The sequence below is a fragment of the Jaculus jaculus genome, chromosome 2 (assembly GCF_020740685.1).
Source record: "Jaculus jaculus isolate mJacJac1 chromosome 2, mJacJac1.mat.Y.cur, whole genome shotgun sequence".
Classification (NCBI taxonomy): Eukaryota; Metazoa; Chordata; class Mammalia; order Rodentia; family Dipodidae; genus Jaculus; species Jaculus jaculus.
This window is the reverse complement of record NC_059103.1, coordinates 51,112,019-51,137,191: the sequence shown is the minus strand read 5'-3', so window position 1 is coordinate 51,137,191 and position 25,173 is coordinate 51,112,019. Positions and strand designations below refer to the sequence as shown.

General features: G+C 42.8%; 1 protein-coding gene and 1 pseudogene across 3 annotated transcripts in view; one reads left to right on the top strand and one right to left on the bottom strand.

The window, feature by feature from the left end:
• Positions 1–728: 728 nt before the first annotated feature.
• Positions 729–25,173, top strand: part of Ralbp1 (ralA binding protein 1) — a 60,064-nt gene continuing 35,619 nt past the window's right edge. For 2 of the 3 annotated variants that reach the window (XM_045143944.1, XM_004656840.2), the window contains exon 1: positions 1,894–2,021. The gene's annotated coding sequence lies outside the window, so the exon portion shown is untranslated. Of the gene's footprint in view, positions 789–1,893; positions 2,022–25,173 lie in introns of those variants that run through there. The other variant, XM_045143943.1, reaches the window with a different exon arrangement.
• On the bottom strand, positions 22,974–23,539 carry LOC123458654 (annotated as a pseudogene).

Genomic DNA, 25,173 nt, shown 5'->3' with positions numbered 1-25,173 from the left:
TTCTCCAATCGTCCCCTGCCCCAGATCCTCCACCCAGCAGAGGTCAAGAAGGTGCCCCACCCAGAAGCGGGCTGGGCCCGAACTCCCCAGGCTGGTTTGTCTAGTTCAAATTTACGGAAATGCGCTGGCCAGAGAAAAGGCATCGACTTCCAGGGCTGGGGGCCGCTGGACAGAGCGTGAAGATGAAAGCTCCTTTCCTGCAGACTGCTCCCAAAGTATATTTTGACCGGGATTTGCTTAGGCTAAGTGGGCATCCCACCCACTCGCCCCAACCCCCCACCAACCCCAAGACAGTGCGCAGGCGCCTGCAGAGCACTAACTAGTGCTTGGCGCGTCGTCTCGCGCGCTCCTCGTCTCGTATCCTCTGCTAAACCCGATCTGGGGAAGCAGGGTGCTTTCTGGGTGTTGTAGTTTGTTTTCTTGGACATGAGGCCTCAGAGAACTGAGTTTTGTGGTTACAAGAACTACAACTCCCGGCGTGCCCCGCGCTAGGGCAAGGGCGTTTGCCCTCGTCAGCCTTAGCCGTCAGAGCGTAGGAGCGCAGAGGTCCGGGGAAGCCTACTGCGGCGGGAGGAGGGAATGCGCGTGCGCTCTGGGGCCGGCTCGTCCTGTTCCGTCCCAATCATTGTAAACAGGCGGAGGCTGGGCGGGGTGGGAATGGGGCGCCCGAGGCCGGCCAGGGGGGCAGTGCTGGAGGCGGCGGTCGGGGCCGTGGTGGCAGCGTGAGCGCGAGGAGGAGGCGGCGGCGGTGGCTGCAGGGGCGGGTGGTCGCGCGGCGGCAGGCGCAGGTCAGTGGCGGGAAGCGGTCGCGTGCGGGGGTCGCGGGCAATGCGCCTCGGTGCCCCGCGGAGCCTCCTCTTGTCCCGGCCTGGCGCCCGCGCCTGACTCAAGGAGGCGTGTGGGGCCGGGCACCCCGTGGGCTGGGATTTGGAGTGGAGGGTTGGGGGGGCGTGGCTGCCTGGCTGTCTGGTCCTCCCGGGAAGGCTACAGCAACCCCCCGAGTTTGCTCCTTGGACCCGGGCTTGCGGGTCAGGCCTCCCGCGGGGTGCGTGGTGGACCGCTCTCCTGGCTGCGGTGGGGTGCGCGGAACCCACCCTCTCACCGAACCTCCCCCTCCTCTCCAGGCCGCGGGGGAGGGAGCCATGGGGACTGTCCTTATTCACTGTTGGGGAGTCCGCACCCGGCATGCTGCCTGCCTGCCTGCCTGCCTGATGGGCCAGGGACCGGCTCTGGATGCTGCCCACGGGCTGGCATGGAGCAGGGGGCGTCCTTGGTCGCCCTCAGGTTTCAGTGGGAAGAAATGGGCGGGCAGATCTGGAGTTGAGAACTCCTTTTTTTCCCCAGTACATTTTCAAGTATGTTTGTGTCACAGTGCTCCTTTCACTGAGGTCAGCTTTCTCCCCTTTTCTTCTTGCAAATTTAACATTGTGAAACAGGTTGGACAAAATGTTCCAACACCTCCAGCCGTCCCGGAAGTTATTAATGCTGGCTTAAGTTTTGCGATTCGTTATGACAGAGTTCTTTCCCGAAGAAGCAGCATGTGTGTCCTAAGGCCTAGTAACGTTCTTGGAGCTCATTAAAATTTCATGGGAGGTATTTTGAACGTGCATGTGACAGACGTACAGCCCTTTGGACACTCGGTTCCTGTGCCGCCCAGCCTCAGTGGAGAGGCTTTCACTGAATATTTTGTTTAACCGAATGGGCGTTTTTCTAATGCTACAGTGCTTTGGGTTGCATTCCATCATAGTTGGCAGTTATTCACAAAATATTTAAGTGGTGATAAGAAATAGGCCCATCATTGACTTAGTGTTCAGGACGACTTCTGCAGGGAGAAATGAGACTGGTAACATCCGAAATGAGAAAGGTAACATCACTTTCTGTTTTAGGAATTGTCGTGGTGGTTTCTTTCATACTTCCTTTCTGAGTATCTTCCTCAAGATGAACAATCATTGGGAGTTGTGTTGGCAGTAGTAGGGTATAGTGGTTTCCCCTGTTAATGAAAAGTGTCGCACAGATCTAAGGTAAGTTAGTTGCTGCTAAGTAATCCCTCCCCTTTTTCTTACTTTAGTTATATTTTTGACACTTTCATACATGTATGTGGTATATTTTAATCTTATTTCTCCCAGTTACTCTCTTACACTAAAACTCTTTCCAACTAATCCCCTTTCTACTTTTTTTTTTGTTTTTGTTTTTCAAGGTAAGGTCTCTTGCCCCATGCTGACCTTCAGGGTGGCCTTGAATTCAAGGCAATCCTCCTACCTCTGCCTCCAAAGTGCTGGGATTACAGGTGTGTGCCACCACACCTGGCTTATTTTAATTTTTTTGACAATTTTATACATGTGTATATTTTCTGCATTTTATACATATATATTTTAGTCATGTGCACCCCCATTACCCTCTCATATCTGATTCCCAGTCCAGTTGCACCTTCTTCCTACAACTTACCAGTAGCTCTAACCACATAAGAGAATGACTCTCCCTTCCCCAGCCATTAGCTCCTCGGAGAGGGGTGCGGCCTCATGAGCCTTTCCATCCCTGGGAGAAATGCTGACTGGCCCTATCTGGTGCAGGTAACCACAGCTACTGGGAGTTCTTGAGTGCAGTGTCCATGTCATTCATGGCCACATGACAGCGTTCCACAACACTCCTTTCCATTCTCCAGTGCTTACATTAATTCTTTCCACCCCCTTTTTGGCAGTGCTCTCTGAGCCTTGTAAGGGTGTGATACAAATGTCTCGTTTAGTGCTGAGCCCTCAACAGTCACTTATTCTCAGCACTCTGACCAGTTCTGAGTCTGCCCCAAACTTGCTGCCAATTGCAAAAAGAAATGTCTTTGGTCAAGGGTGAGATACTGCTAAGTAATTGTTAAAAGAAAGTATCTAGAAATGGTGTAAGATATCTTTACAAAATAATTTTCTTTTTTGAGGTAGGGTCTTGCTGTAGCCCAGGCTGACTTGGAATTCATCTCGTAGTCTCAGGCTGGCCTCAAACTCACAGTGATTCTATTACCTCTGCTTCTCAAGTGCTGAGATTAAACGTGTGCAACACCACACTTGGCAATTTTTTTTTTTATTATTGTAGTTCTTATAAGAATGATTTCCAGTCTAATTTAGAAAGGTAGAAATGGCTGGTTGTGGTGGCACATGCCTTTAACCCCAGCACTCAGGAGGCAGAGGTAGGTGGATTTGAGTTCAAGGCCATCCTGAGACTATATAGTGAATTCCATGTCAGCCTGGGCTAGAGCGACACTATACCTCAAAAAACCAAAAAAAAAAAAAAAAAAAAGTAGAAATGATATCAAAAAGCGCTTATTAATTTCATTTTTTCCCCCAGTTTTATATGCGTTGTTGGTTTCTGGGCAAGGAGAGCTTAGATCCAGAACATAATCCAAAAGTATATATTTTTCTTTTCAAATGAAAGTACCTGATAGAACCTTATGTTAGTGTGTGCAAGGGCTGTGGAGGGGAATACAAGAATTACTGGCCGGGTGTGGTGGCGCACGCCTTTAATCCCAGCACTCAGGAGGCAGAGGTAGGAGGATTGCTGTGAGTTCAAGGCCACCCTGAGAGTACATAGTGAATTCCAGGTAAGCCTGAGCCAGAGTGGGACCCTACCTCGGAAAAAAAAAAAAAAATTGTATGGCAGGTTCTGTGCAAGGAGAAGGGGACTTGAAGATGGATGGGACAACCTGCCTTCAGGTGTGATCAAGCCTTTGTCCCCTGAAATGTCAACAAGTTTTACACATACACTCACACACAGACCAAACCCAGTAATGGGGTCTTGGGAATGTTACGAAAGTGCTAGACCACTGAGTAAAATCCCACAGCCACAAGCACAAAATTAAGATTGGGTTGATTGGAGAAAGGATAGGCATTCTACAGATGTACGCAGGTACTAATACTACATTATTTGAGGGAGAGGTTGTGGAAGAAGGCAGTGGTTAGGAAAAAAAAAACTATAAATAAAACTCGAAGAAAAATATAAATAAATAAAAAAAACTCGATTTAAAGGGGACAAGACAAAACAAGGTGTGAGGATACTCAGTGGTAGATTACGTGCCTAGATGTGCAAGGCGCTGGGTGCAATCCCCAACACTACAAAAAACAAAAATCCCCAACTTTCTGTATCTGTTGATTTGCCTGTTTTGAAAATTTCATATGAAGGGAGTCATATGTGGTCTTTCGTGGATTTCTTCTTACCTAGCATAAGGTTTTCAGGGAGCATTAATACCATAACATATAGCAGTACTTCTTTCTTTTTTGGTTTTTCGAGGTAAGGTCTCAGTCTGGCCCAGGCTGACCAAGAATTCACTATGGAGTCTCAGGGTGGCCTTGAACTCACATTGATCCCTTCTACCTCTGCCTCCCAAGTGCTGGGATTAAAGGTGTGCGCCACCATGCCCAGCATAGCAGTACTTTTTTTTTTTTTTAATTTGTTTATTTGAGAGAGAAGAAAGAAAGCGGCAGATAGAGAGGAAGAATGGGCACGCCAGGGCCTTTAGCCATTGCACATGAACTCCAGATACATGCGCCTCCTTGTGCAACTGGTTTACATGTGTCCTGGGGAATGGAACCTGGGTCCTTTGGTTTTTCAGGCAAGTGCTGTAACTGCTAAGCCATGTCTCCAGCCCCTATAGTAGTACTTTTTATTTCTGAATAATACTCCAGCATTCCTGATTCCAAAATCCTAAATCTGAAGTGCTTCATAGCTTTAAGAATTTGGAGAGTTTGGGATTCCAGATTTTTATTTTTTAAAAATTTTTTATTTATTTATTTGAAAGCAACAGACACAGAGAGAAAGACAGATAGAGGGAGAGAGAGAGAATGGGCGCGCCAGGGCTTCCAGCCTCTGCAAATGAACTCCAGACGCGTGCGCCCCCTTGTGCATCTGGCTAACGTGGGACCTGGGGAACCGAGCCTCGAACCGGGGTCCTTAGGCTTCACAGGCAAGCGCTTAACCGCTAAGCCATCTCTCCAGCCCAGGATTTCAGATTTTTAGATTGGGGTGCCCATTCCCCTTGAGTCTAGGCAAGTATTCCAGGATCCAAAATGCTCCAAAGTCAAACACCTTTGGTCCCAAGTACTTTGGATAAGGGCTATGCAAATCATTTTGTTTATTCATTCAGTTAATGGACATTTAAGTTGTTTCAACTTTAAATTTTTATTTATTTATTTATTATTAAAATTTTTTATTTTTTAATTTTTATTAACATTTTCCATGATTATAAAATATATCCCATGGTAATTCCCTCCCTCCCCACCCCCACACTTTCCCATTTGAAATTCCATTCTCCATCATATTACCTCCCCATTACAGTCATTGTAATTACATATATACAATATCAACCTGTTAAGTATCATCCTCCCTTCCTTTCTCTTCCTTTTATGTCTCTCCTTTTTAACTTACTGGCCTCTGCTACTAAGTATTTTCATTCTCACTCAGAAGCCCAATCATCTGTAGCTAGTATCCACATATGAGAGAGAACATGTGGCGCTTGGCTTTCTGGGTCTGGGTTACCTCACTTAGTATAATCCTTTCCAGGTCCATCCATTTTTCTGCAAATTCATAACTTCATTTTTCTTTACCGCTGAGTAGAACTCCATTGTATAAATGTGCCACATCTTCATTATCCACTCATCAGTTGAGGGACATCTAGGCTGGTTCCATTTCCCAGCTATTATAAATTGAGCAGCAATAAACATGGTTGAGCACGTACTTCTAAGGAAATGAGATGAGTCCTTTGGATATATGCCTAGGAGTGCTATAGCTGGGTCATCTGGTAGATGAATCTTTAGCTGTTTTAGGAACCTCCACACTGTTTTCCACAATGGCTGGACCAGATTGCATTCCCACCAGCAGTGTAGAAGGGTTCCTGTTTTTCCACATCCCCACCAACATTTATGATCATTTGTTTTCATGAGGGTGGCCAATCTGGCAGGAGTGAGATGGAATCTCAATGTAGTTTTAATCTGCATTTCCCTGATGACTAGTGACGTAGAACATTTTTTAGATGCTTATATGCCATTCGTATTTCTTCCTTTGAGAATGCTCTATTTAGCTCCATAGCCCATTTTTTGATTGGCTTGTTTGATTCCTTATTTAACTTTTGAGTTCTTTGTACATCCTAGATATTAATCCTCTGTCAGAGATATAGCTGGCGAAGATTTTTTCGCATTCTGTAGGTTGCCTCTTTGCTTTTTTCACTGTGTCCTTTGCAGTGCAAAATCTTTGTAATTTCATGAGGTCCCAGTGATGAATCTGTAGTTTTATTGCCTGAGCAATTGGTGTTGTATTCAGAAAGTCTTTGCCAAGACCAATATGTTGAAGGGTTTCCCCTACTTTTTCCTCTAGCAGTTTCAGAGTTTCAGGTCTGATGTTAAACATTTAAAAAAATTTCCAACAACATTCTTTTTTAAATTTTAATTTATTTATTTGAGAGAGGGAAAGAGGCTGAAAGAGAGAGAGAGAGATAATGGGTGTGCCAGGGCTTCCAGGCACTGCAAACGAACTCCAGATGTATGTGCCACCTTGTGCATCTGGCTTACATGGGTCCTGGGGAATCGAACTAAGGTCCTTTGGCTTTGGAGTCAAGTACCTTAACCACTGAGCCATCTCTCCAGCTCTTGTTTATTTTTTAAGATATTTATTTGAGAGACAGAGAGAAAGAGGCAGATAGAAAATGGGCTCACTAAGGCATGTACCACGTAGTGCATCTGTCTTTTACATGGGTGCTGGGGAATCTAACCTGTGTTCTTAGGCTTTGCAGGTAAGTGCCTTAACTACTGAGCCTTCTCTCTGGCTCTGTTTCTAGTTTTGTTTTTTTTTTTTTTTTGTTGTTGTTTTGAGGTAGGGTCTTGCTCTGGCCCAGGCTGACCTGTAATTCACTATGTTCTTTCAGGCTGGCTTCAAACTCACAGCGATCCTCCCATGTCTACCGAGTGCTGGGATTAAAGGTGTGTGCCACCACACCTGGTTCTGGTTCTGGTTCTTTTTTTTTGGGCTGTTGGATATAATGCTGGTATGGGATTTGATGTGCAAGCTTTGGTGTTGGCATGTTTTATTTAATAAAGGCTATATTATCTGATTATAGAGTTGCTGGTTGTGGTGGTTTGATTCAGGTGTCCCCCATAAACTTAGGCATTCTGAATGCTAGGTTCCCAGCTGATGGAGATTTGGGAATTTCCACTTCCTGGAGGCAGTGTATTGTTGGGGGCAGGCTTATGGGTGTTATATCCAGTGTTGCCTTGCCACTTGCTGTTCGTGTTGAACACCTGAATTTGGCCAGGAGGTGATGTCCACCCTCTGCTCATGTCATCGTTTTCCCCTGTCATCATGGATGGAGCTTCCCCTCGAGTCTGTAAGCCAAAATAAACCCCCCCGTTTTTTTCCCCTCAAAATTGCTCTTGGTCTGGTGATTTCTGCCAGCAGTGTGAACCTGACTGCAACACTGGGTGTAATATAATAAGGAAGACATGTTCAGTCTTCGTCCTTAGCTCCTCATTCAGAACTCTACTATACTTACGTCCACAATTTTGTTTTTAGAAGTTTCAGTTACCTGTGTTCAACTGAAATGTGAAAATACTAAATAAAAATTCCGGAATAAGCATTTCATATCTTTTTGCATGTGTATGGTTTGTATGGTGTGCATGTTCATGTGTGTGTAGGTGTGTGTACACGTGTGTATGTGGAGGTCAGAGGTTAAGGTCTACCTTATTTTGAGACCAGGTTTTTCACTGAACTCATAGCTCACCGATTTGGTTAGACAAATTAGCTCCAAGCTCCTCCTATCTGCCTCCCCAGCACCAGGAGTACAGGTGCAGGCCACAGGGTCTAGCATTTTCCGTGAGCTCTGTGAATCCAAACTCAGGACATCATGCTTGCATAGCAAGGGCTTTACTGACTGAACCATCTCCCCAACACCAATTGGTGGATTTTTAAATTACATGTCATTTTAAGTAGTATGATGAACTTTTGTTGTGGCATGCTTGGGATGTCCATAGTATCAGCTGAATGTACTATCTGCATGTTAGTTATCAGATGGACTACTATGGTACTGCACTTATTTTTTTTTGTGGTTTGTCCAGGTAGGGTCTCACTCTGGCTCAGGCTGACCTGGAATTCACCATGTAGTCTCAGGGTAGCCTTGAGCTCACAGCGATCCTCCTACCTCTGCCTCTTGAGTGCTGGGATTAAAGGTGTGCGCCACCACGCCTGGCTGGTACTTCACTTGTTATGTTAAGTAGCCCTCACATCAGAGCTTGGTGCTGTTAGCTCATGCCTCCTTTATTATTGACTTCACTCCCTCTCATCACTTAGTCCTTGTATCGTTTCATAGCATCTCAAATTGGAGGAGTAAAGCGCAGTTTTGAGAAATCTTGCTCATGCCACTCTTACTACAGTATATTGTTATAATTGCTGTATTAGTTCTTGTTACTCTTCGCATAATTTATCAGTTAAACTTTGTTATAGGTATATTTGTATCATTAAAAAATAGAATATGTAGGTATCGATTGTATTCTTTTTAAAAATATTTTATTTATTTATTTGAGAGAGTAAAAGAGAGATGTACGCACACAGTGAAGGGAAGCACCAGGGTCTCTAGCCAGTGCAAATTCCAGACTCATGTGCCACCTTGTGCATCTGGCTTATGTGGGTTCTGGGGAGTCAAACCTGGGTCCTTGGGCTTCATAGGCAAGCACCTTAACTGCTAAGCCATTTCTCCATTCTGGTGTTGGTAGTATTCTTTATTTTAGGCATCCACTGGGGGTCTGTGTTATCCCTCCAAAAATAAGAGGGGTGCACATTTTATAACATTTTTAACACAGTGTCTCTAGCCCAGGCTAACCTGGAACTCACTCTGTAGCTATAGGCTAGCCTTGAGTTCATGGTGATCCTCCTGCCTCAGCCTCCTGAGTGCTGGGACTAAAGGCATGTGCATATTTTATAACTTTTTAAATATCTTAAAAATTTTATTTTTAGAGACAGAATTGGCATGCAAGGGCCTCAGCCATTGCAATAAAACTCCAGATGCTTGTGCCACCTTGTGGGCATGTGTGACCTTGTGCTTGCCTCACCTTTGTGCTTAAGTGGGATCTGGAGAGTAGTACATGGGTCCCTAGGCTTTATAGGCAAGTGCCTTAACTGCTAAGCCATCTCTTCATCCCACATTGTATAACTCTTAATAAGATCAGGTCATGCTTGGCTGGGCGTGGTGCTACACACCTTTAATCCTAGCACTTGAGGTTGGCAAGGTGAGAGGTGGGCTGAAGTAGGAAGATGCCTGTGAGATCGAGGCCAGCCTGAAGTTACAGAGTGAGTCCCAGGCCATCTTGGGCTATAATGAGACCCTGTCTCAAACAAAAAAGAATGAGTTATAAGCTGGGCATGGTGGTGCACACCTTTCTTTAATCCTAGCACTTGGGAGGCAGAAGTAGAAGGATGGCCATGGGTTCAAGGCCACCCTGAGACTACAGAGTTAATTCTAGGTCAGCCTGGACCAGAGTGAGACCCTACCTCGAAAAACCAAAAAAAAAAAAAAAAAAAAAAAAAAAAAAAAGTTATATAAATAGTGACTCTTTGGGGAAGGGGTTAAATATCTTCAGAATGGGAGCCATTTTGCCAAAGAATCAAGTATGATTTATGGTTAGAACTTTCTGTTCTAGTTGGGAGTAGGGTGGGAGAGGGAAACTGCAAATTGAGTTCAGTTATTCACAGCAAAGACCATGCTTTTAAGATGGAGCTGTTGTAAAAACCCCTGAACAGTGGAGTGTAGGGAGTATCTGGGTTGATGAATATATTCTTGTACTGGGGGTGCGCTGTTTCATCGTTTCACAGGGCAGAAACTACTTTTCATTTGACTGTTTATATACTTTTTATAATATCCTGTATCTTTTTTTTTTTTTTTTTTTGAGGTAGGGTCTTGCTCTAGCACAGGCTGACCTGGAATTCACTCTTTAGTCTCAGGGTGACCTTGAGCTCACAGTGATCTACTACCACTGCCTCCCAATTGCTGGGCCTAAAGACGTGGGCCACCATGCCTGATTTATTTAACTTTTTTTAATGTTGTTGTTGTTTTGTTTTTTTGAGGTAGGGTCTCACTCCTGGAATTCACTGTGTAGTCTGTAGTTTCAGGGTGGCTTTGAACTCATGGCGCTCCTCCTACCTCTGCCTCCCGAGTGCTGGGATTAAAGGTGTGTGCCACCACTCCTGCCTTATTTTAATTGTATCTTTCAAGATTTATTGTTTACTTATTTATTTATTAGAAATAGAGAGAGGTAAAGAGAGAGAGGTGGTTTATGTGGGACCTGGAGAATCGAACCTGGGTCCTTAGGCTTCACAGGCATGCGCCTTAACCACTAAGCCATCTCTCCAGCCCTTGTTTTAATATATTGACAGTTTTCACACATGAACATAATGTATTTTGATCATAATCTCCCTGTCTTCTTCTCACTGAACCCCTTCCTCTTTCTGACTAGTTCTTCTATTTTTGTGTCTTTTGTTGTTTCATTTTTGCTCTCTGTCATCATCCATAACAGTCAAATATTGTGCAGATCTTGTGTAGTTAACCATATCCACTGTGAGGTCATGAGTGCTCCAGTCACCTTGTTTCCAAACATTCCAAAGCACTCCTCCCCATCCACTGGCGCTTAAATTCTTTCTGCCGCTTCTTCAGCAGTGTTCCCTGAACCTTGGAGGATGTGGTAGAGACATCTGGTTTAGTGCTGAGCACTCACTATTCACTTATTCTCAGCATTTTGATGACTTTTGAGTCACTGCCATCTGCAAAAAGAAGGTTTTCTATAAATAATTTAAAGGACAATTTGATGGACACAATATATCAGTTTAACAAAACAACAGTGGTACTTTCTACCCTAGGGCCTATGTCCTTGCCATAGGATTTTGACTGGGTTTTCAGTACCAGGTATAAATTCTTTCCCATGAAGTAGGCCTCAAATTTAATCAAAGAGCAGTTTATTATTCCCATAACAGACATGCCACCATTTTACCAGTGGGTACTTCTTGCCTCCCTGGCCATTTGTGTAGATCATAGTGTTCCTTGCTGGTGTAAACTGTTGCTGTCTTTTCTAACTCAGCAGACTTACATAGCATTTTCTAGCACTGTAACAGCTATCCAGCAGAAGGATTCTAGCTCAGTTCCAGCTTGATTTCTCAGTGTCCTACAACTGAAGCACATGGTACCTTCAGCAATAGGATCTTACTGTTGGCAACCAAGAGTATTAGATGTAGCCTGTATTATATGGGGTCCCCCAGCATTCTTCTTACCTTGTCCATTTTTTAAAAAGATTTTATTTATTAGAGAGAGAAAGAGAGAGAGAATGTGTGTGCCAGGGCCTCTAGCCACTGCAGACGAACTCCAGATGCATGTGCCACCATGTGCATCTGGCTTACATGGGACCGGGAGAATTGAACCTGGGTCCTTAGGCTTTGCAGGCATGCACCTTAACTGCCAAGCCATCTCTCCAGCCCCACTTTGTCCATTTTTAAGTTGGGTTTGTCTTTTTGTTAAATGGTGAGCGCTTGTGTGCATGTGTGTTTATAATTATATGGGTGTTTCAGTTGTATTTAAATTTTCAATAATGTTTTATAGTTACCATTGTGCAAACCTTTCACTTTCTTTGATAAATTTATTCCTACTTATTCTTTTGGGTACTATTGCAGATGAAACTTTTTCTTTCTTTCTTTCTTTCTTTCTTTCTTTTTTTTTTTTTTGTTTTTGAGGTAGGGTCTCGCTCTAGCCTAGGTTGACCTGGAATTCAACTATGTAGTCTCAGGCTAGCCTTGAACTCACAGTGGTTCTTCTACTGCTGCCTCCCAAGTGCTGAGATTAAAGGTGTGCATCACAACACCCAGTTTTAGTTTTCATTTTTGCAGTGTTCATAGTTCAGTGTTTATACATTGTATAGATACACAACTTGTTTCTGTCTTCCTTTATCTTTAAGCTTTATTAGCTCTTCTGGTTCTAGTGTGGCCTCTTCTCTTTTTTTCTTTTGACCTTTCAAGGTAGGGTCTTACCCTAGCCCAGACTACCTGTAATTCACTATGTATTCTCAGGGTGGACCCAAATTTACTGTAATCCTCCTACCACTGCCTCTCAGGTGCCAGGATTAAAGGTGTGCATCACCATGCTTGCTAGAGTATCTTTTTAAAAATATATATAAAACAGTACCATCTGTAAATAGAGGTGGTTTTTCTTCCTTCCAATATCTATTTATTTTGATCTTTTTGTTCCTAATTCCAGGCTAAAACTTCTGGCATTATCTTGAATGGAAGTGGCAAGAGCAGGCCAGACCTCGTTCTAGTCTTTCACCATTAAGTATGATATTAACTAAGGGTTCTTTTAAACAATATTCTTTTTTATCAGTTTGAGGAAGTCTTTTGTATTCCTATTTGTTAAATATGTGGCTTTATTTCTACACATTTTGAAGTACTATGTATTGTTTTTTAAATTTTTTTGTTTATTTTTATTTATTTATTTGAGAACAACAGAGAGAGAAAGAGGCAGAGAGAGAGAGACAGAGAGAGAGAGAGAGAGAGAGAATGAGAATATGTGTGTGCCAGGGCCTCCAGCCACTGCAAACAAACTCCAGACGCATGCACCCCCTTGTGCATTTGGCTAATGTGGGTCCTGGGGAATCAAACCTCGAATGGGGTCCTTAGGCTTCACAGGCAAACTCTTAACCACTAAGCCATCTCTCCAGCCCAAAGTTCTATGTATTTTCTAATGTTCTGTCTGTTACCAATACCCACTTTTAAAAAAAAAAATATTTTATTTATTTGATACAGAGAAAGAGGAAGAGAGAGAGAGAGGGAGGGAGGGAGGGAGGGAGGGAGGGAGGGAGGGAGGGAGGGAGGGATTGAGAATGGGCATGCCAGGGCCTTCAGCCACTGTAAATGAACACCAGATGAGTGCCCCCCCTTGTGCATCTGGCTAATGTGGGTCCTGCGGAATTGAACCTGCGTCCTTTGGCTTTTGCAGGCAAATGCCTTAACTGCTAAGCCATCTCTCCAGCCCCTGTGTGCATTCTTTAGAGCACACACTTTGGAGAATGACTACCTTTAAACCTTTACCAAAAATCCAGCGCCTGGCTGGCCCTGTGTTCTTTCTCTGACAGACCTGCTGACCTGTCTTCCTTGTCAGAAATGCTTACTTCTTGCTTCTTTGAGAGGACACAGACTACTGCTTTCAACCTAATATACTTTAATTTTTTTAAAAAAATTGTATTTTGGGCTGGAGAGATGGCTTAGCGGTTAAGCGCTTGCCTGTGAAGCCTAAGGACCCCGGTTCGAGGCTTGGTTCCCCAGGTCCCATGTTAGCCAGATGCACAAGGGGGCGCACGCGTCTGGAGTTCGTTTGCAGAGGCTGGAAGCCCTGGCGTGCCCATTCTCTCTCTCTCCCTCTGTCTTTCTCTCTGTGTCTGTCATTCTCAAATAAATAAATAAATAAAATTAAAAAAAATTGTATTTTATTTATTTATTTGAGAGAGAAAGAGGGAGGGAGAGAGAATGGGTACACCAGGGCCTCCAGCCACTGCAAAGGAACTCCAGATGCATGTGCCCCCTTGTGCTTCTGGCTTATGTGGATCTTGGAGAGTCGAACTGGGGTCCTTTGGCTTTGCAGGCAAACGCCTTAACTGCTAAGCCATCTCTCCAGCCTGCAATACTTTAAATTTTTGTTTTTGTTTGTTGAGGCAAGTCTGACAGACTGGCCTTTTTAAAATTATTTTTTTGATAAGAGAGGGAGAAAGGAAGAGAATTGGCATGTCAGGGCCTCCAGCCACTACTGTCCAACTCCAGATGCGTGTGCCCCCTTGTGCACATGTGTGGCCTTGCGTGCTTGTGTTGCCTTCTGCGTCTGGCTGACACCAATACCCACTTTTATTGATTATGGTCAGACAGCATCCTTTGTCTGATTTCAAAGTTTATTGACATTTGTTTGTGGCCTAATGTCTCCTAGAGAATGTTCTGTGTGCACTTGAGATAGACGTGTGCTGTGGTTGGGTGGCCTATTCTGTGTTTTGGGTTATAGGATTTTTCAGGTGTCCTGTTTTCTCTCTCTAGTTGGCCTATCCATTACTCCAGTTGTTGATTTTCCTTTTAAATGTGTCATCTTTGTTTTGTATCTTCAGGTGAATATATATTTTTATGATTTTGTTCTTAGGATGGATTTGGTGGCTTGATTTAGTTGTCTCCCTTAAACTTAGGTGTTCTGAATTCTGGGTCCCCAGCTGGTGGCAATTTTGGAATTGAAGCCTTCTGGAGGCTGTGCATTGTTGGGAGTGGGCTTATGGATATTATAGCCAGCTTCCCCTTGCCAGTGTTTGCTGCTGCTATTGCCACCCTCTGCTCATGATGTTGGCCAGGAGATGATGTCCACCCTCTGTTCATGCCATTGTTCCCCCTGCCATCATGGAGCTTCCCCTAAAGTCTGAAAGCCAAAATAAACCTTTTCATCCCACAAGCTACTGTTGGTCAGATGTTTTCTGCCAGTAACACAAAACTAGCTACAACAGTAAAGTTGGTACTGAGAAGTAGGGTTGGTGCTGCTAGGAATCTGATTCTGTAATTTTGGCTTTTTGGAACTGCTTTGCAGGAGGAATGTGGGTGAACTTGAAATCTTGGCTTAAGAGATGCCTTGCAGTGCTATAAGTACAGTTTGATGGATTACTCTGGTCAGAGTTGAAAGACCTGAATGGATTAAGAAGTATGGAGGGCTAGAGAGATGGCATAATGGTTTAAGCCCTTGCCTGCCCCAGGTTTGGCTCCCCAGATGCACAAGGTGATAACATGCATATAACATGGTGCACTTGTCTGGAGCTCCGTTGTAGTGGCTAGAGGCCCCGAAATGCTTATTCTCTCTCATGCTTTCTCTTTCTCTCTCTCACTGTCTATCTCATAAATAAATAAATAAATAACAATAATAATATAAAGCAAAACCCAAGAAGTATGGAATGTGAGGTTTGGCTTATTAAGGTGAGAAAGAGTTTTTTGCCTGGACTGGGCTAGAAGCAGTTTGTGTGAGAGGCCTGAGAACTTGTGCAGGGTTGCATTGTGCCTGAAATGGACTGATTTGAGCAGAGGGATATGGCACAGAAAAAAATGAAATCTTTGGGCCAAAACTGCTGCCCATTCAGCTGAGATTGGGCCAGCTGACCTGCATTGGGACGGCAGGAAGAATGTAGAGACTTTTGAAGGGGTCTGAATGCTGAAGGGGTGTCCTGTTCTTCATAGTCTTCTTTGTTCCCCCCTCCCCTTCCTGGATTAACAAGTAGGTAGACCACCTGGTATCAATGGAGTATAACAAATGCAAGAAAGGGAGTGGGTCATTGAATTTGCAACTTGGTTTTGTACTTGGGAAATGGCCTTGAGCAGTGTGAAGCAGGCTTGTTGGATTACCTTTGTGGAGACCCCATGGAGCAATGACAACTGTGAGTTGCAATGGAGACCCAATAGATGTCAGGACTATGGGATGGCTGTCAATTGCTGCTAGCTCTGGATAAAGTTTTCCGGGACTATGTAACTTACCTAGAGGGGTGGAATTAGAACTCCAGAGATTTGTCACTGGTTAGAATTAATGGACTTAGAGACTTGACTAGAGTTGTGGGACTTGGAGCTACAGAGTTTGATATTTTTCCTGTTTGTTTTAAATCTTGTATTGGTTGAATATTTCTTTGCTATGCCCAATGCCATCTTTTGCAGTGTGAATGTTTATTCTGTGCCATTATTATTATTATTTTGTATTACAGCTCAGTTAAAAGACCTTGGACTATGGGGATATTTGAAAAGCATTGGAATTGATAAAAAACTAAAAAAAAAAAGTTGTACTGAATGTAAAATGTATCATGTATGGCTAACAGTTTATTGGGGCCAGGGTGGAGTGTGGTTTGATTCAGAGGTTGGCCATAAATTTATGTGTTCTGAATGCTGCCACCTAGTGGGCATATATGACCTTGCACTTGCCTTAGTTTTGTGTGTCTGGCTTTTGTGGGATCTGGAGAGTCGAACAAGAATCCTTGGGCTTCGCAGGCAAGCACCTTAACTGCAAAGCCATCTCTCCTGCCCCCAGCCGCTTTTTATGAGACATGATCTGGTTGTGTTGTCCAGGCAGGTTGGCTTCAAACTTATACTCCTGTCTCAGCTTCCTGTGTGTTGACACTACAGAAGTAAGCCACCATGATGAGCTTAACAGTTTTTTTTTTTTTTTCCAAATTTTGTGTCATTCTTTCCCATTCTGGTTTCCATGGGATCTGATGAGAAGTCAGTTGTCATTGTTATCATAAAGTGATTCTTGCTTCTTTGGATGTTCTGACTTTCAGCTATTCAGCTAAGATGTGTCTCGATATGTATCTATGCTTGAGTTTGTTGAGCATACTTATCAGTTGGGTCATTCTTTCTTTCTTTTTTTTTTTTTTTTTAAGTTTGTGTCTCTCTGTGTGAATGTCTATGTTTGTATGTGTATATGCCATGATGCTTATATGGAGGTCAGAAGACAACCTTGGGTGTCTCACTCTTTCTCTTCTACTTTCATTTGAGATGGGGTCTTTTCTTTAAAATAATTTTTGTTTTAATTATTTATTTTTAAGCAGAGACAGAAAGAAGAGAGAGAATGGGTGTGCCAGGGCCTCCTGCTACTGCAAAGGAACTCCAGGTGCATGTGCCACTTTGTACATCTGTCTCTGTGGGTCCTGGGGAATCAGATCCAGGTCTTTAGTCTTTGCAGGCAAGAGCCTTAACCACTGAGCCATCTGTCCAGCCTGAAAACAGTTTATTTATTTATTTATTTTATTGCTTTGGTGTTTTTGGTGCTGGGTAGGGTAGGCTACCATGAGCCTCCGTACCTCCTGGGTGGACCTTCCATTGTCATAGACACTAGGTTTACAGATGTGCCCCACTTTGTATCCAGCTTCATGTGTGGGTGCTGGGGAATCATATTAAAGTGAATTTCTGGAATAGGCACCTTTAACCCCTGAGCCAGGGTAAGAGCATAGTGCCTTGTCCGGTCTTTGGTGTCATGCATGTACACAGCTATGTGCATGCACATTGCCTTCTAAATTCACAGGAATATATTGAAGCTGATCAAGGTCCTTATTCACAAGATTTTTGTTCAGTATTTTGCTCTATTACCCATCACTTTAGGTGACAAGAAGTTAAAGTTTCTCTTATCAGTGCTTTGACAATATTCCTTATATTCCAAATATTTTGCTCTGAGTGGAATTCCAGGTTAGCTGCACAGGTAAAATAAAAACCAACCTTTTAAATAGCTGTTTTGGGGATTCACTGTGAGACCCAGACGACTGCTATGGTGTGCTTGATGGTGAGGTTTGTTTGGTAGCAGTACTGAGAGGATAGGAGGTGGTTTTCCAGGCTGCTCTGTCTAAGGAGCACACAGTGGGGCGTGGAGCTTTAGGAAGCACCCCATTCTGATCATGATTTGGCTGCTTTTCCTGAGTAAGCACTGTCTGGGGCCCTGTGAGCATTTTTGGTTACTTTTTGACAAATTTTACTTGCTGTTATAGAAGAGGTAGACTTCTATATTTTTTTTTTTTTGTTTTGTTTTGTTTTGAGGTAGGGTCCCTATGTGTAGCCCAGGCTGACCTGGAATTCTCAGGGTGGCCTTCAAACTTATTCCCTGGAATTGGTTTTCAGGCTAGCCATGAGGGCAGTGTTTATGTCACTGCTTCCTCTGTAATGAATTCTGGGTCCTGGCAGATGAGGTGGAAGTGAGCCATCTCATGGTAGCCAGGCGGCTCTCTCTTCTTTTTTTTAAATTTATTTATTTGAGAGCGACAGACACAGAGAGAAAGACAGATAGAGGGAGAGAGAGAGAATGGGCACGCCAGGGCTTCCAGCCTCTGCAAACGAACTCCAGACGCGTGCGCCCCCTTGTGCATCTGGCTAACGTGGGACCTGGGGAACCGAGCCTCGAACTGGGGTCCTTAGGCTTCACAGGCAAGCGCTTAACCGCTAAGCCATCTCTCCAGCCCGGCTCTCTCTTCTTGATGTATCCTTGTTCTCTCCTGTATTCTCCTCAAACTATTAAGACAGAACAGATTCTTCAACCAAAAGTGAGAACAGTTTGAATAAAAGGGGATAAGCCTAGTCATTAGAAAGGTAAGTTGATGTGTATATCCACTCTTCTTACTTAAGAGCAGTGGAGGTTGTCCTGATCTAAGAAATCTGGCTTGGTTCTCAGACCCATATATGAGTTCTCTCCCACTGAGTGGGTCTCATGTCCAATCTATGAGCAGTTTGTTATCCACATTGGCTGTGTGCCACTATTGCATGAGTGTATATTTCTTGCTCAGCTAGCTGATTTTGTAATTGGCAGGATCTCCTGCTTATTCAGTCTATTGGCAACCATTCTCTAGCAGCTCTCATAGCACTTTCCAGCACTATGAGAGGCTAGCTGGGAGGGAACTGGATTCCTTCTCAGTGACTTTTGTATTCTTTTTTTTTTTCCAAGGTAGGGTGTCACTCTGGTCCAGGCTGACCTGGAATTAACTATGTAGTGTCAGGGTGGCCTCGAACTCATGGCTATCCTCCTACCTCTGCCTCCTGAGTGTTGGGATTAAAGGTGTACACCACCACGCCCAGCTGACTTTTGTAATCTTCTACTATTTTCACTATCACTCTTCCATCTATTTTTTATTTATTATATCTCCATCTAAGGTCTAGATGCCTGCATCATTATAATTCAGTGAGCTTTTTGTGGATTCAGTGAACTTTTTGTGGATATTATTAGTACTTTCTCTGTTTTGCTTTTAAAAGCTTTTTAGGTTGCTAATGAAGATAAAAGATAATGAATTTTTTTTTTCACTGTTACTAATAGTGCTTTAATAAGTAACATTTTACTTACGTCTTTCTTTACTTTTGTGCATCTGAGGGCTGTGGTTCTAACACTGGAGCTGTTAGGTCAAAATTTCAACCATTAAGACAGGTGTGTTTCCTACAGGGCATCACTCCGCAGCCAAGGCTCATGATCTTCCTTCCTGTTTCCTGAGCCATCACTGCACCTGAGCAAAACATTAATTTTTTATAGTGCTTCATTGCTCTCTTGTCTGTCACATTTCCTTCTTCATGCCCTCCCTAATACTGGTAATAATAGTAATAATTATTATTTTCAAGTGGAAAATTAGGGAAAGAACAATAAAGCTCTTTCCTTTTCAGAGTTGTAGATGGGGGATATATTTTCCCAGTTACTTTAATACAACTTGCCTTTTGTTTGGATAAGAACACAGAGTTTGGGGCACTTTGAGCTACAGCCATGTTCTAGCTAAGATATAAATCATGGTCATCTGTCAGCCTCCAAAACATATACACTTTTTGTTTACCAAACATTGTACATATTGCTGTATAAGTAGATGTAATACTGTTGTATTTTTAGTTGAAAACTTTTAAAATTTAGCTTAATTTTTGGAAAAAACAATGCTCATGGTACGTAAGAATGAAAAGTATGTCTCCCCTCTTTTCCTTTTCATTAGCTATCAAGATCAAGATGCCTTAATTTTTCCTTGCATTTTTCAGAGGTGTTTTGTACACATAAGCCAAGAGATGTGTATTAGTGTGAATGTATTCTATTCTAATGGTTCCAATGTAATATATGTTATTTTCCTGTTAAGTACTTGGTAATCTATATATTTATTGATTGATTGATTCCAAGGTAGGGTCTCACTCTAGCCCAGTCTGATCTGGGTCTCACTCTGTAGTCCTGGGTTGGTCTTGAACTTGAAGCAGTCCTCCTACCTTTCCTGAGTGCTGAGATTAAAGGCACGCACCACTATGCTTAGAGATAGATAAATAGATACATATAATTATTTTTTATTTGCAAGTAGAGAGAGAGAGAGTCTCAGAGAGAGAATGGGCGCACCAGGGTCTCCAGCTGCTGCAAGTGAGCTACAGATGTATGTGCCACTTTTTGCATCTGGTTTTACGTGGGTACTGGAGAATCGAACTTGGATTGTTAGGCTTTGCAGGCAAGTACCTTAACTGCTGAGCCATCTCTCCAGCCCTCTATTACAATTTTTTTTTTTTGTAAGAAAACTTTAAAGAAAGTTGCTTTTTCTGTCTTCCTTTATCACAGGTATGATAACACTTTTGGCTGTGTTTAAAGGCAAATGTCCAGTATGGGTGTCTACAGTAGTGAATTGTTCCTTCCCAAGCCTTTCACCTTATAGATGACAGTTTGAATTACTCAGTTGAATTACTTCAGTTGTTCATTTAAAAAATATTTATTTAGGGGGTTGGAGGGGAAGGTATTACCATGGGATATTTTTTATAATCATGGAAAAAAGATTGCATGTCAAAAAATAAATAAATAAAAATTAAAAAAATTTATTTATTTGAGAGAGAGGCAGATAGAGAGAGAATGGTTGTGCCAGGGCCTCTAGCCACTGCAAACAGAATCCAGACACCTGCACTACCTTGTGCATCTGGCTCATGTTGGTATTGGGGAGTTGAACCTAGGCTTTGCAGGCAAGCATCTTAACCAGTAAGCCATCACTCTAGCAATTACTCACTGCAAAGTAAAGAAAAATAAACTTCTATCTTTCAGTGAAATACATATATAATATACTTTAAAAACAAAGGCAACTTTTTTAACCAATTCCATATTTTGTGAAAAACAGCAAGACTAACTATAAGGTTCTATGTTTACTTAATATGTTTCTATTACTGAAAAATATCTGAAGTTTTGGGTCTTAATTATCTATTATACTTCTGATTTACCATTGATTGACCTTAAAATAGCAGACATTAGCATATATGTCCTTTTACATTTAAAAAAATCTGTAAAACTTAAGTAATATAATTATTAAAGTATATGTGCCTTGCCATTCATTCAATATGCATGACTTACTTTAATATAGTCACAAGAGTTCAATTAAATAACCAGAACTCTGTATCGATTTTCTGCTTGCATGGTTCAACTTTAAATCTAGTAGTATATCAAAAACACTAGTGAAGAATTTATTTACTATGAACCCCAAAAGTTACTGGTAGCTTGTAAACTATTTCATTATTCACAAATATAAATCACTAATATAGAGATGGTTCAGCAGTTAAGATGCTTGCCTGCAAAGCCTAAGGACTCAGGTTTGATTCCCCAGTACCGATGTAAAGCCAGATGCACAAGGTGACATATGTGTCTGGAGTTTGTTTGCAGTGGCAACAGGCGGAGGCATGCCCATTCTCTCTCTCTCCCTACCTGCCTCTTTCTCTTCATAAAAATAAATATTTTTTAAAAACAACTGAAAATGTCTAGGGTTTTTTTTGAGCCACAGTCTCACTCTCACCCAGGCTCACTTGGGTCTCACTGCAGCCCTTGAAACTCATGGCAGTTCTCCTACCTCAGCCTCCCAACTGTTGGGATTAAAGGCATGCACCACTACATCCAGCTTATGTCTGCATTTTGTTAAAGTTCCTAGGTGAAACAGCTTAGTATAGAGAGTCTTGACCTGGGCTACTCAGACCTATGGGCCTCATCTATTAAGGTGCAGCAGAATCACTAAGAGAAACTTCAAAAATATAAAAATAAAACAAAAACATGCTTCTTCAATAGAGTAGTTCTAGCAATTAGAATTTGAAACAACCCTTACAAGTAGTTGAAAACCATTCTGAGAAGCAATGCACAGACTTTGTCAGATTACATTACATATTTTTTTTATCATATTGTATTATGAGTACATTCTGAAACTTCATGATATTGTCCTGCAAGTCCTAGTGAATCCTGTCCTAAGGAGTTTTAGCAAGTGACTGAGTACAAAACCTAGCCTTTTCATATAAATAATTTATATTCTTAAATATAAGGCCAAAATCAAGTGACTTGTGGGACCATGATTGATTTTGATTTTTTTCAAGGAAAGTATTTCAGCCTTTAAATAGACCAGTTCTTAGTACTCAACTTAAGGCTTTCTCTACTATTAGCCTGATAGGTAATCAGAGGTAGTAATTCCAGCTTACTGAAAATGTAGCATGGATTATAAAAGACATACATTCCAATCATATCCCTTTATAAGTTCTGTACTATCCACACATGATAGGGATTGGAGACCAGTCAGACATTAAATACTAAAATAGGAGACCATAAAAGTATGCTTGATTTGAAACAATGAAATCTGTATTTCCCTGACAGGATAAGCTTCTACATACAGTATCAGGGAAAAATTCTAGAAAAATAATAGTATCATGCTGTCTCTTTTGTGGAATTATTTACTAACTCCCCACCAATCCCTATCATTACCTATGAAGTGGATAATGATATGTTTTATTCTACTTTAAAAGAGCAGACACTGTATCTCAACTGTATGGTGACTAACCATAAATACAGAAACACCTTTAAGTACTGACATCTCCACTACCCCTGCCAAACATTAGGAAAGGATGGAATTCTACCTTGAAACCAGAATCTAACATTAAGCAGCAATACCAGAAAGCAGTGAATCATGTCTGAAACAATCTGTCTGCTCCCCTAGCATATGTCTAAGTGCTAGTATTTTCTGCTTATACACCTCCTCACGATATTCTTCAACTGGCTAAATCCTCTCTTCTTATGAGATCTATGATGAGAAGACTAGCAGTTTTCTCTTTAAGCATGGAGAAGGCAAATAACAAAAATCAGTGTTGCACTGCAGAAAAGGCATGTCAGAGTACACACTGAGAAACTGAAATTGTGAAACCTACACTCAAGAAGCTAAAACATTAATTTTGAACTAGACACCAGACTCTTAAAGCAATTGGAGCATTTGTCTCAAAATCAAAATACAGTTTAAAATTAAGCAAAAGATGAAAATATTACATATGAAAATCAAACAAGTGACAATGTGTCCATTACATAGAAAGAAAATCTTCTTGAGTAACTGAAATGAAAATATACAGACACAGCAATCCTGGGATAAGGATTTCACGACACATGTAATGGCATAAGGCACTATCTCAACCCAACTTTCCACTTACATAACTTAAATCCAGAGAGTATAGGACAGGGAAAGAAAACACACAAACACAATTTCTCGTGTCCTTTTGGCTAGTTTGGCTGTCAATTGCTTTTCTCTTTCAAATTCCTTCTCCTGTTGCTGCGGCCTTTCCAGCTCTTCTTTTTGCCTCTTCTGCTGCAATTTGAGTGCTCTTTTTTTCAACTTCAAGGTCTTCTCATGAAGCATCATCATCTCCTTCCTTATATTCACCTACTTGGTATGATAGTGCTTGGCTTCAGTGAACAAAGCACTGATACCCAATCAGAATGACATTCTTTAAATTTTGAAATCTCTTGTTCCAGTGTATCTAATATAGCTTGGTTCTGTGTAAGTTCCTGCAAGGCTTGTTTTGATCTCTGCAGATCTGGCGAGTAGTGGGAAAGCAATCCTTCTGCCAGCTGCTTCCCAGCTCTGTCATCTGCAGGCAGGTCCTCTGCTAGTCCTTCATCTGGAGAAGTGTCACTTAAACCCAGCGTCGGCTCGCCGGCCTCCGGCCTGCCAGGTGGCCCTGTCGGGACCCCATCCGGGGCCGGTGGCACAGAAACACTCATGTCCCCCACACTGGGCACAGCGGCAATCGTTCTGACCATCGGAAAAAGGACCCCCCCCCCTTTTTTTTAAGCAAGAGAGAGAATGAATTGGCGTGCCAGAGCATCCAGCCATTGCATTCAAACCGTGTGCCCCCTTGTACACATGTACAACCTTGCACACTTGTGTCATCTCGTACATCTGCTTATGTGGGATCTGGAGAGTTGAACATGAGTCCTTAGGCTTCACAGGCAAGCGCCTTAACTGCTAAACCATCTCTCCAGCCCTCAGTTGTTCTTTTCTTTTTCTTTCTTTTTTTTCCTTTATTTTAAAACTACTACATTTTATTCATATTTTACAAAGGAGTTCAGAAAAGGGAAGGCTGGGAGGTAAGGGGAAACAAAGTGGGGAGAAGAGAAGTACACCAGGTGGAGCCCAAAAGCCCGTGTGGGCCACGTGTAGCTCAGGAGTCCATGTGACCAGATAGAGAACTGGGAAAAAAGCATGGGAAGAAAAGAGAAGTAAAGTTCAAGGAGCTCCTGCCATGTGGGAAGCTGGAGAGGATAAAGAACCCATGTGTAGAGTAAGTGCTAGGGGAGCCTCCTGGCTGGGGCTGGGCTAGGGCCTAGGCTGAGCTGAGCCATCTCAGGCCCAGCTGAGGGAAGAACCCATACCTGGAAGTTCCCAAGTGATCAGAGAGTGAGAGCCTGCGCTCCCCTTGCAAAGGTATTTATAACCTTAGGGTAGTGGGCTGTCTTTGGGCCCAGGTGAGTCAGAGGGTCAGCTGATTGGTTAGGACTAGGGGCAATCTCAGCAAGAGATGAGCTCTGGCACAGAGTTTTGGGGGCTGAACTTCACCAACCACAATGTTTAAATCCTATGAAAGACCTCCCTCCCAGGAGGGTGGTCCTGACTGTTTGTGGGGAAACAGTTCTTTGGAACTAGGCAAGAGGTAAGAAAAATTCTACCCCCCCCTCACTCTCCCCTCTCATGAGAGGGCACTTTAACTGCTGTTAGAGGGCAAGGGGCCAGTGATGTCGGATCAACTATTTTCTGTTGAATGGGGTACAGGGTTTTGGCAGTTAGAGGGTCTCTCCCAGAAAGGGGAACTATTCCAAAGGACCCTGGAAGTGTATTGATGCAGGGTAGGAAGATAGTCTTGGAAGAAAATGTTGGGGAGAAAGAATAAAAGTAAGGAGTTAATGAGAAGTGAGCACATAGAAAACTGGTCACCTTCAGGGTTGTCCTTTTTTTAAAAAAATATTTATTTATTTATTTGAGAGCAACAGACATAGAGAGAAGACAGAGGGAGAGAGAGAGAATGGGCGCGCCAGGGCTTCCAGCCTCTGCAAACGAACTCCAGACGCGTGCACCCCCTTGTGCATCTGGCTAACGTGGGACCTGGGGAACTGAGCCTCGAACCGGGGTCCTTAGGCTTCACAGGCAAGTGCTTAACCACTAAGCCATCTCTCCAGCCCAGGGTTGTCCTTCTTGTGGACTTGTAGGCCTTGGGGAGCATTCAAGGGGGAACCGAAGTAGATGGAGTTGGATTGTTTTAGGACCATGTGAGCATGAGCTGGCTGAAATTTTCTTCCAGAACTAGTCATCAAATGGCACAGTAGTGTCTGACATAGTCTGAATCTGTTTCCATATGGCT